Source organism: Tenrec ecaudatus, chromosome 6 (genome assembly GCF_050624435.1).
Source record: "Tenrec ecaudatus isolate mTenEca1 chromosome 6, mTenEca1.hap1, whole genome shotgun sequence".
Taxonomy (NCBI): Eukaryota; Metazoa; Chordata; class Mammalia; order Afrosoricida; family Tenrecidae; genus Tenrec; species Tenrec ecaudatus.
In genome coordinates, this window is record NC_134535.1 from 40,878,361 (window position 1) to 40,889,058 (window position 10,698).

A 10,698-nucleotide genomic window follows, 5' to 3' on the forward strand; every position below is an offset into this window, starting at 1 on the left:
AATTCAGTCCTTGACACATCCTCTGAAGTCTATATGACTACAGATCATCTGCTTGGTTTCTCGTTCTACCTCCTTTATTTATTGATTGATTTTAAAAGTTATTATTGTCAGGTAAATGAAGGTTTACAGTGCAGCTCCATTCACCAGTTCTTGCGCTCTTTGTTGGTAACGGGCACACACGTGCCGTTGATGGCAATCCCCACAAGGTAACATCACTCACCCTGCTTGTTTCCTGTGGTTCCTCTTTCCATTCTCCCTCCTTTCCTTCGGGACACTCTCCTTTGGGAAATGCTGACCTTTTGAGAGACAGGAAATAAATAGCTCGCAGGCAGAGAGGGTAAAGAGGGCCAGGGAGAAACACTGAGAGCGGCCTGATACCTGATGGGGTGGTTATTTAAAATCTTAAAGCAGCAGGCACTGGACAAGTAGGCTAACCTTGAACTCCAAGTAATGCCCTGTCCTGTAGGGTTGCCATGTGTCACAAATGACTCAATGGCAGTCAGTTTGGTATGCATAAAACATACCAAACTTTATATTCTTTTGGCTCTCATATGCTTTCTGGTCTGCTAAGATTTTTGATGGTGTTGCTGTAACAAAGCTTGCATTTCTCAAACAGAAAGTTATGCACTGGATTTTTCCTTCCTATTTCTCTACTAATGACAACAGCACAGCACTCTGAAGGGAACACTCAGTAAGTAGGTATGGAAGAAATGACAGGGAAGTAGCACATTCACAATTTAACAGCAGTCTTTTAGAAGCTGCTTTGATGCTAAAGCTATTAGAATTGGGAATTTGATATTGTAATGAAAAACCCTAGACTAGTGTTCTGCCATTGTCTGATTCTGTCTATAATATGCGATTCATACTAATTAAGACTTTTTCTTTAAAGCAAGTTAATTAATTATCTTAAAAGGAAAAGGTCTCCTTCTTTGCAGGAAGACCAAATTATCAAGAATTACCACCCTGTTCCTCATAAATACATTTGGTTTATTAGGGGAGTTAACAAGTCACCACAAGCCAGGATCAGTCAACAGTAAGGATGAAGTCATCGATCCACATCAGTGCCTCTCTTCGGCCAACAGCCAAAGCCTCTTAGCCACATTGTCTCTTGGCTTCTGCTTCCATGCCCAGTCCACTGCTCTGCCTCATCGTCTCAGTTTCTCCCCTGGCATGCTCCATCTCTTTGTCTCAGCCTCTGGTCTCTGCGTGCCTTCTGTGCATCTCTCTCCAGGTCTCTGTGGCACAGCCTTCAGTGCCTCTGGTCTCAGTCTCTCCTACTTCAAACAGAGATTTTGAACATGCTTCGCTTCTGATGATCCTGACATTTCTCTCTGTGTTCCTGCTGCTGAGATGGTGTGGATAGACAGAGGAAGGACTTTCATGTAGTTGCGATTTTAGCAGGTCATACACCAAGGAAGCAAATGGTGGTGACTTGGTTCACCCTCTCTCCCAAATGGAGATCAAATCCCATCGTAATCCTGCCCATGAGCACAGCAGAGAACTCCTCCAAAATGAGATTAGACCCCCAGGCGTAGGAGGCAGAATTTATAATACATAACATGATGGAGTACAGCTAGAAGGGCCCGATTGATTGACTATATATCAGCAACCATTTCTTTCAGAGATAACTCATAGTAACCCTCATGAAATATGCATGAGTAGGAAGTTCCAGTTTCTTTCAAACAAAGACACAATTACATATAAAATGTTTGGTAATAATACTTTTGGCTGATGGTCATCAGATAAAATAGCATACTGTAGTTGCAAAATGCTTCAGTCTTTGAATAATATGATCGGCATCCTTATTTGGAGGTCTCTTCCGTCATGTGTGATGAATGTATTCCGTGTTTAAGTTGATTCCATTCCTTCATCTCACCTACAGACAAAGTCCTTGCTTAGTCTTTTTAGATTTCCTGGTAGGAGATTTAAGGCTTTAGGTGAGCAAGTCAATACTTTCTTTTGAACATCTTGTTGATAAGTCTTCTTTATGAGACACCTGATTAGGCCTGAATGTGAACCAAAAAAAGATCCATCAAACTTATCTCTAGGGTTTCTTTCATTTGAAAGATTCAACTCCGGAATTGTATGTGCGAAGTAAAGCTTTTTCCTTTTCTTCTTAAAGGTCACTTAGACTTAATGTAACTTTCTCGTAGATTCTTTCAGTTTAATGTTGTTTCAAAAGAAAGGCGTCTAAAGGAAAAAAAAAAGAAAAGCCGTGAATTTTATTCTAAAGGTATAACTTCTGACAAAACCACTATGAGCCATTAGCACACATTTAAAAATGAAATTCAATGGTGAGATGCTATGATCAAAAGTGACTAAGAGGCTCCTCTGTTGGTGAAAATTTTGAAGTTTTAATAGTTTAATATGAAAAAAAATAGTTACCTTGGCTAATCAGATTGAGCTCAGTTCAGCTCCTAGTAGACAATGAGGTCTCAGTAGATCTTCCCTGATGAATAATGGCGTTTACTAGACTGTGATTGCTTTCTCATTAGTTATTTACACGATGTGGGTCGGCTCGATTCATGTGCAGCAGTGGGCTACTGTACACACTCTATGCATAGAATCTCCCAAATGCCCATTGCCATAGAGTCGAATTTGATTCTTAGTGACCCTGCAGGTAGAACAATCCCACAGTCTCCATGGCTGCACATCTTTATGGAAGTACCCAGCCTCATCTTTCTCTTATGGGGCAGCTCAATTGTTCTGTCAAGAGCGGCAGCACCTACGATAGCGTATGTAGGGCTCCTACACATGTAGTAGTAGTGATAATAATGATCATAAACCTCGCTGCTGTGGAGTTGATTCGAATTCATAGTGACCCTACAGGGCAAGGAAGAACTGCCGCGGAGGGTTTGGCAACAATAAGCCTTTCCTGGGACAGAGAGCCTCATTTGCTCTCTGAGAAAGAGCTGAAGTTTCCCTTTGGTTGGCGGTCCAGCGTGGAAGTCCCTGTCCCATCAGAGCTTCTGCACACATGATCCATCACTGATGTCTCCTTTCAGAAAACACAGATTCTCCTTCTGATGGTCATCCTATCCCTCCTCTTGCCTCTGGCACTGCTTCATGGACTCGGTGGCTGATGATGCTATTTGGTCACATTGCTCTGCGCAGTCAGGCCATCAGGTTTCTTAATTTTCCTCCTCACTGTAAGTTTGGAATATTTCGGCTTGTTGTTGACAGTATTTTCTTAATCAATTCCCACTTAACTATAGGGTAAGGAGCCATAGTGGTGTGGCGGGTGAGTAGTGGGCTGCAAACCGAAAGGTCAAGGTCAGCCATTGGTAACTACCAGCCTCTCCCTGGGAGGAAGAGGCAGCTGTCTGCTCCCGCAAAGATGGACAGTCTCTGAAACCCATCAGGGCAGGGTTCCTCTGCAAGTTAAAACAGACCCAATGACAGGGCGTGCTGTTTTGCTTTGATTTTGTAGATGTTGTAAATTAGTATGAACTGAATTTACTCTTGAGAATTTGAAGCAATTTCCCACTGCTATCAGTTAAAGTTAATAACCATTTGTGAGTTAAACAACGCTGTTATTTTTAAGGGATTTGGAAAATCTTGGAATAGTTTAGTGCTCAACTCTTAACTAAAAGCATTTTAAAATCACCAAGTGGAAAGCAAATGGTTTGAGAATGATGAGGGCAACATATGTACAAATGTGCTTGACACAATGGATGGATGTGTGGATTGTGATAAAAGTTGTATGAGCCCCCAATAAAATGATTTGAATTAAAAAAAAGGTAGCAAACCGAGGCGAGAGAAAAAAATCACCAGGTGATTCATTGAAGAAAGATATGATAATCTACTGCTCTCAAGATCATAACCTGGGAAATTCTATGGAGCAGTTCCCCTGTCTGTAATGCCACTAGAGTGAGCAGCCACTGCCTGGTAAAAGGTTTGGTTTCAAACTAGACAAAGGGAAGGGGCCTCAGTCACACAGTGGTTACAGGGCTGGGTTGCTTCCCAAGAGGAAGATATGGCCGTCTATTTCTGTAGGAGATTTATAACCAGGCACTCGCAGGCGTCCTCACTCTATGTGGCCCACCGAGGACATTTCTCCAACCCGCCAGGTGTTTTTGCCCCACTTGTTTTTTACTTCAAAATCAGATATGTGCAGTGTGCATGGGAATTTGTTCATAGTTTTTTTTTTTAAACTATAGTCCGGCCCTCCAATGGGTCTGAGGGACAGTGAACTGGCTCCCTGTTTAAAAAGTTGGAGGACCCCTGTGGGGATAGTGCTACTCTGTCCTATAAGGTAGCGGTGAGTCCGAATGAATTTCATGGCAATGGAGTTAGATTAAGGAGCAATCATAACATGATGAAAAGGAGAATAAATTGGAAGTATAATACGTAGAAACTATGCAGTGTAAGCCACACTCATCGTTGATTTGTTCTGTCTTGGTTTGCTTGGGTCAAGGGTGGAAAAACTGCCACACATATTCAGATACTAGTTAGGCCATCCATCATGACAGGTGTCGGCAGGTCGTGCACACTAGGCAGAAAGACCTACTGATTTACTGCTGAGAACTGGCCAATGAAAACATTAAGGATTACAACAGATCACTTTCCAGCTTGCTTTTCTTGGTCTTGTCATCAGGACAGATGAATCTCAGCGGTGTCCATGGAGACAGGTGCAACTATGATTCAGAAGTGGCTATACTAATATAAGACAAAAGGACTTTTAAGCAAAATGCTCCTGCATACCAAGAGATAAATTCGTAATGATGAAAGTGTCCCATATCAGTTAGACACATAAATGTATGAATATTTATCTAATAGTAGACTTCCATGATAAATGAAATAAAAATGACAGAATTGAAGGGAGAAAGAGAATATCCACTAATGAGAGTTGGAGAACTCAATCCTGTCTGCTCTCTAATCTACCACTCACCTGCCCGTTTTCATACTTTGGTGGCTTACATGTTTCTGTGATGCTGGAGGCGATGTCACTGCTATTTTACACACCAACAAGGTCATCCAAAGTGAACGATTTTCAATCAAGCTTAGGAAGAAGGCATAGGCTGTTAGCCACTGAAAATGTTATAAACGGCACCAGGATGTTGTTAGAGTTACCGCCAGAAGGTGGGCACTTCAACTGAGAAAGCACCCAAATACGACAGGGAAAGTAGGTCCTAACGACAGGGCTGCATACAGCTCTCAAGAATGTCATTTGCTGATTGGCCACAGAACTCCAAATGAGAAGAAACAGCTGCAAGCATCTATTAAAAATGTTACTTGAATTTATTTTCCAAATTACAAAACGAAATGACTCCCCTATTCAGTCTTTAATGATATGGTTTCACATTTGTATTTAAGGTAACCTTTGAAGAAACCCCCATACTTCTCTGTCATTGACTTAATAAAAAAATCACAAACAATCTAGGATTCATCCCTTAACTTTTTCTCTTTAAAACAAAGCCTTATTCTTTGTTGAAAAGTCTTTTGCACTTGATAGAAGTGCAATTCCGGTTTATCTACGCTGATATTTGAATCTGTGTGCACTCATTAAACCTTCAGATTGTATAAATAATGCGATCTGTATTTTAACAAAGGCAGCTTTCAGGGATGAATAACTACTGCACTAGGCATTATGACAGCTATTGAGAATTAGAAATTTCTGCATTTAAAATATGCTGTCTGAAAACATCTTTACCAAAAAATAAGCACAATTGAAAGAACTTGTGAAGATGTTTTTTAATGTTTTTGATAATTCAACAGTTTCAGGTTAATAAAATATAAACTATACTGTATAGCTCCTCTAGGAGAATAGATCCATTAAAAATAATACATTCTTGGCCAAAATATTTCATGCTTTTCACACTTCTGGGTCTAAAATATCTTTTGTGCTTAGACCAACTTCTTTTACGCTCTAATACAGTTCTCACCTTCCTATTTTCTAAGTGACAGAGCCCTGGATTTCTACTTGTACAACAATTCATGGCACAGTCCTACTGACCTTTCACTTTGCACCCTTTATTTAGTATACTTAATCAACTTCTTTCCTTGACCAGCGAGGATCACACTTGTTTCACACTGCACTGGGAGCATGTTGGGCATACATCTTTATTAAGTTGTTACACAATAGAATAAATACACTATGACCTTATGTTTTGTGACAGAAAGCATAATAGAGTAGGTGTTAACTTAGTTCTGCACTACTGTTCTTAACCTAAAACATAGCACAATGTCTGGCGCACACTAGAACTGGTGCCAGGTGCATTCAAGTCTATGTGGCCCCAATGGGACTCCAGATGTGTTAAAGTAGAGTTACACTCTAGGGTTTCCAGTGGTGATGCCTCAGAATAGTTAACCATGCTTTTCTTTTTAAACCTCTGGATGCACTTCAACCACCACCTTTGGTTAGAAGATGGTTAGATTAACCACTGCATGCCCTGTGGATTCCATCTGTAACATCGTAGTACCGAATAAACATTGCTGAGTGAATAAGAAAAAGCATGTGGTGATCCAAGGACTCTAAATAATATAATCCAAACCCAAGAGAGGGAATGGTTTCTGGGCTTAAATTATGAACACCTGATTTTCAGAAGGCTATGCATTTGGCAGTGGAAGGCCAAAATCCATTTTCATGGTCAACACAAGGATTAGGCCTCAGGTGATTCATGCTCTGGCCATAGTCAAGGGATATGAGTAGGCTTGTTATCAAACAGAGAGCATTTAAGAGTAGATTATGGCAGAATTATGGCAAATTATTATTTGATTTCCCTCCCTCTCCCACCCCCCAACCCATTTAAAAGTTGTTTCAGTTAAAAAACAAAGATGAAGGGGGAATACACTTGGATTAAGCCTCAGGTGACTCACTTATGACCATAGACCAGTGTTATGAATCACCTTGCTAGCAGGCCTAGTACATTGGAAAGTGGGCTCTCACAGATGCACTTAGGTTACAATTTAACAGCTTGTAATTTGATGTCCCTTTAGACTAATTCTAGTTTTTAGTATTTTCCACTTTCTTTTCAATTGAAGTTTTTCTCTGTTTTACCTTCTCATTGGGTTTGTTTTGGTATATTTTCTTGTATATGAAATCCAGGGTAGGTAAATCGATTAAAGACAGTAACTGGATTAATGCTTTCTTGGGGCTCTCGCAGGGGAAGAATTGGAGAAATGAAGAGCTAGTAACAATGGGTACAAGAAGAAGAAGAAAATGTTCTAAATTTGAATGTCATGATTATTATATAGCTCTTCCTGGCATGCTTGAACTATCAAATTGTAGGACATGTGAATTATGAGCCAACAAAACTGTAAAAATATTAAAAAATAAAAAGAATGTTTATTCAAGGGACGCAAAATAGGGACAAGTAACAATCATGTGTGCAGTAATATTTAATATAGAAAAGAAGATTGAGGAAAAAGAAATTAAAGTGGCAAAGAAGAGCGATGTCACCAGGCCACAGCTTCTTGTTGGCTTTGGAAGTGCTTTGCTCCTTTGTTTGCATTGTGCTATTTCATTAGATTCATAATGGATTGACAAATGGCTGCTGATGCCTATAGAGGTTGGAAGAAACACACAGGACAGAATTCAATAACATACCTGTAGTTGAAATGTGGGGACACACTGCCAAATAAAGAGAACGATCTAAGAAGCCAAAGGTCTATCAAGTCTAATTGCTATGGAAACCCCCAAGCCTTGCTTGAAAAACACCCTTTCATCTGGAAGGCAGCTTTTGATGGACAAGGTCCAACCCACCTTCCTTGGGAATCCATTGCCATGCAATGGCTTTTGACTCATAGTGACCATACAGGGCAACGTAGAACTGTCCTGGTGTTGTATTTAGGTGCCGTCAAGTCAGCTCTGATCCACTGTGACCCTATGTACAACAGAATGAACCCCTCCATCAGCGGTTCTCAACCTGTGGATTGCGACCCTTTGGGGGTCGAATGATCCTTTTACAGGGGTTGCCTAAGACCATCGGCAAACACATATTTCTGAGAGTTGGGGGTCATCACAGCATGAGGAACTGTGCTAAAGGGTCACAGCATTACGAAGGTTGAGAACCACTGCCGTATGTGGTTCTGTGCCATCCTCACAACTGTTCCTAGGCCTGAGTCCCTTGATGCAGCAAATGGGTCAGTCCATCTCCTTGAGAGCCTTCCTCTTTCTCTGCCCCTCCACTTCACCACATATGATGTCCTACTCCAGGAATTGGTTGCTGCTGATGATATGTTCAAAGTCTGTAAGAGGGGTCTTGACATCCTTGCCTCTAAGGAGCACTCTGGCCTTTCTTCTATCAAGACAGATTGGTTTGTCCTTTCAGCAGTCAATTGTACTTTCAATATTCTTCTCCAGCACCAAAATTCAAATGTATCTGTTCCTCTATCTTGCTTATTCAATGGCCAACTTTTACACATATATAATGTAATGGAGAATACCATGACTTGGGCCAGGCACTCATTGGTTTTCAAAGAACCACCCCTTGTTCTTCATTATTCTAAAGGGGTCTGGTGCAGCAGTATCAGATGTTACATCTTTTTATCTCGATATATTGGAGGCCTCTTACAAATCTTTTGACAATATGTCATTTAATTTTATTAAGCACACTTGCACATATGTCGCCATCAACATTTCCACTTTTTTTTTCTACTTGAGCCCTTGGTATCAGCTTCTTTCTTTTCCCCTCTCATCCTCACTCTTGTGAATCCTTGACCAATTTATATATTGTTGTTAATTCATGTCTTGCACTGTCTGATGCCTCCCTTCACCCACATTTCTGTTATTAGTCCCCCTGGAGGTGGGCTGTATATCCAACCTTGTGATGTGCCCCCCCACCACCACCACCACCATCTTCCTACCCTCGTGATATCACTACTCCCACTCCTCTTCTGGAGGCTTTTTTCTATCCTGAATCCCAAGTGTTGAGAGCTTTTATCTGTATCAATGTGTGTACTCCAGTCTAGCCAGATGTGTAAGGTAAAACTCGGTCATGGTAGGGGTGGGGGAGGAAGCATTCAGGAACTAGAGGAGTGATGCTACACTGCACTCTAGTTGAATTGTCCATTTCAGTTTGCTTTATTTTAAACATTGAATTGTAATCCATAATGAAAGCTGCCATCCTTGATCTTCAGGTGGTGTCATTTGCACATTACAGGCTGTTAATCAGCCTTTCTCCAACCCCGGTACTACACTCTTCTTTATATAAGCTAGTTTTTTCTTGAATCTGGCACTCTTAACATTGTAAACCATATGATTTTCTGATTCAAAATGGCAAATACTGGGCCATTTCACCTCACTAGTGCCTAGGATATTGGTTTTTACATCTTCCTTTCCATTTTTGACAATTTCCAAACTCCCAGATTCATACTTTATATATTCCAAGGTCCAAATGAGTATTGCCTCATCAGTCAATAAAGGCCCTGGAGACTTTACCCCCCCCCCCCACCAATATTTACTCCCTCCAGGTCATTGTGGTCCACTCTACTTTGAGGAGGCAATTCTTCCTCAAGTAATATTTCAAGTGTCTTCAACTTTGGGGGCTCATATGCTGGTACTACTTATGACAATGTTCTGCTGATATTTATGAGCTTTTCTGTATCTGACAATGGTTTAATACTAGCCAGAACATTTTCAGTGGCTAATTCCAAGGAAGTGGACAGCCTGTTCCTTCTTCATACTCTGTGCTTAGTCTGGAAGTGCTTGGTGAAACCTGTTCATGTTGGATAACCCTGCTGGCATTTGAAAATACAAGTGAAATAGCTTCCAGCAACACACATGCCACCACAATATGACAAATTCACAGACAAATGATGGGCTTTTCATGTGGTCATCATTTTTGCAAAATGCATCTACTACATGGAATGCAGTACTTTGGAATCGTAAGGTATATCAATAAACAACAGAGATAAAAACTTTCATTCTCATGTACCTTACATTTTTGCGTATATTTAAATCATATACAAAAAGGTAATAAATAAGTAAATTACATAGTAGGAAAAGGTTAAAAAATGCTGGGGGGGTGGAGCGGATTTAAGCAGGGGAGAAAGTAGCTAGTGTCTTGACAAGATGTTCAGGAATACCTCGTTTGAAAGATAAGGTCCATGTAGAGTGTGCAGAAGGAATTAGTCAAGCAGATATCTGGAGGAAGAGCGTCCAACCAGTGAGAAGAGGAAAAGCAATGATCCTTTTGCAAAGAACATTCCTGAGGTGTGGGCGGAACAACATGAAACCAAAAGACTGGAGCAGACAGAGGAAACAAAAACGCTATACTGAACTTTTGGTTTAAGGTCAGATTTAACAAGGGGGATTGGAGAAACAAATCTTGAAAATTTGAAGTAATTTGACCTTTATTCTGAGTGAAATGGGAAATCATAGTTAGGGCTGGAAGAGAGGATTGATTGTCTACTTTTTGTTTAAAAATGATATGATTTGTGTTAGACCAGGTTGACTAGAGAAACAAATCCAGGGACACTTATATATGTATAAGAAAGAACTTTGTATCAAAGAGTAATTGTATATCAGGAAAACATCCCAACCCAGTCCAGATCAAGTCCATAAGTCTGATCTTAGCCCATAAGTCCCATACTAGTCCGTAAATCTGACTCATGCAGCCACATACAATGATGTGGGATGCAGGAAGATCACAGGCCGGTAGGTGAAAAGTCTTGTGGATCCAGTGGTGGTGGAAGCAACACTGTCCTGTCACAGGGCCCCGCTGCATGACTTGCTCATGTTTCAGCATGGTTCCA